At 42.1% G+C, this 1,813-nt stretch overlaps 1 protein-coding gene and 1 pseudogene across 4 annotated transcripts in view; one reads left to right on the plus strand and one right to left on the minus strand.

Annotated features, from left to right (window-relative positions):
• The window catches only part of STAU2 (staufen double-stranded RNA binding protein 2), a 473,318-nt gene that overhangs the window by 156,911 nt on the left and 314,594 nt on the right, over positions 1–1,813 (plus strand). The gene's annotated exons all lie outside the window — the stretch shown is intronic.
• Positions 955–1,559, minus strand: LOC102814010 (annotated as a pseudogene).

Raw genomic sequence — 1,813 nt, forward strand, 5'->3', positions numbered from 1 at the left:
AAGTGCCATCGAGTTGGTTCCGACCTATAGCGACCCTATATAGGGTTTCCGAGGAGCAGCTGTTGAATTTGAACCACCGACCTTATGGTTCAAACTAACTTTACATTCCAGCACATTAACCCACATTAAACCACAGCACTTCACCAGTACCCCCAGTGTAAATACCGCTAATCAAATTTTTATTTTTATCAAATCTGGGATTCTGTATATCCCAGAAATGGAGATTGAACAAGCTTTCACCTTTGATGATACCATGGAGAACAAGGCAACTATTTGGGTTGATAACTCAGACTTGTTTCATTTGAAAGTTCACTTGCAGTGTTTCTTCTAAAAATGGTGGCATTTAAAGTTTTCCTTTTCAAAAACTACAGTTAACATGGATAGATATAAAAATGTGGACTTTAATTGACTCTCATTTTACTGCAAATGGTCATGACAAAAGGTTAGGACAGTCTCCTCCCACCTTGCAAATGTCCAAGCAAAATCCAACTTATTTAAGAAAGTTGATCTGAATTTACCTTTGTTGAACTCTAAAAACAAGGAAAATAAAAACTCCAACCACTTGAGGCTATCAGAGCATTGCATCACCCCAATAAAACTGTAAGTTTTAGCACATGCACTAAAGTGTACAGAAGGAGCTAATTTCAGTGCACCTTTTAAAGAATTTATTTTACACCTATTTTACCACACAGTATGCTGTTTTCAAACATTGACATGTAACTCCCTGGTAAGATGCACAAAGCAAAAACAGCAGCACTTAACCTTATTAGAAACAAGATACACTATTGACTTAATTATCTTCAAACATTATTGCACTTTTGCTTTCATAATTTGACGATGCAATCATGAAAAATCTGCAGACAACTACTGTTTTAACAGACAAAGAACATTTTTAAGTAGATGTCACTGTCCTAAACTGTTTATTAGGCATGAATTTTACAAACATTACGTATATTAACAGTAACGATGGAGCTGGAGAATGTTGGTCTTCTCCAAGCAGCCTGGTGATAACCACCAATAGGGTGGTGGAACTTGTGGCCTTTCCCCAGGCCACGGCTATTGCAGCCTGTAATTGTCAAACTACGCATCTCCATGTGCTTGTGGATTGGCTTGGTGATCCATTGGGTGTCAGGATTTCTTCTGATAGCTTTATGAAATGGATCAATGAGGATAACTTCCAAAAATTTGTATGGGGAATCTTCACCAACGCAGTAAGAATTCAGGACTCTTAGGGTCCCACAGTGGCGGCATCCAGCTCGTTCCTCAGCCACAGACTAAAGGCTTCTAGCAAACTTCAGCTGGTTGGACAGGCTTGCCATAGGTTGCACCTTTAGGCAATGGGCATTTGGGGCCACCTCTGCACGCACGAATCCTATAGATGACATAACCTTGCTTGGCCTTGTATCCCAGTCTGAGCGCCTGTCTGGCTGGGTGGGACCGGGGGCCCTGTGCAGCACAGAGAGCTGGTGGTACTGCCAACAACAAACCTGCAGGAGAAATCGCATTACATCAGACTGCTGCTTCCTCCACAGTTCCTGGATGAACTTGTAAGCACCCATCTCGGCTTACCTTGATAGCTGCCGTCAGACGGAAAGGAAGAAGCATTTCTCCCCTCAGCAATATATTTTTAATATAGTCTGTATGAAGTAGAGGAAGAAACTTGGTTGTTGTTGTTAAGTGCCATCGCATCGGAACTGATCCTTAGCGACCTTATGCACAGCACAATGAGACACTGCCCGATCCTGGGCCAACCTCTCTACTGTTGCCACGCTTGAGTCCATCAATGCTGCCACTTGGCCAATCCATCTCGTTG

Source organism: Chrysochloris asiatica, unplaced genomic scaffold, assembly GCF_000296735.1.
Source record: "Chrysochloris asiatica unplaced genomic scaffold, ChrAsi1.0 scaffold00036, whole genome shotgun sequence".
NCBI classification, from domain to species: Eukaryota; Metazoa; Chordata; class Mammalia; order Afrosoricida; family Chrysochloridae; genus Chrysochloris; species Chrysochloris asiatica.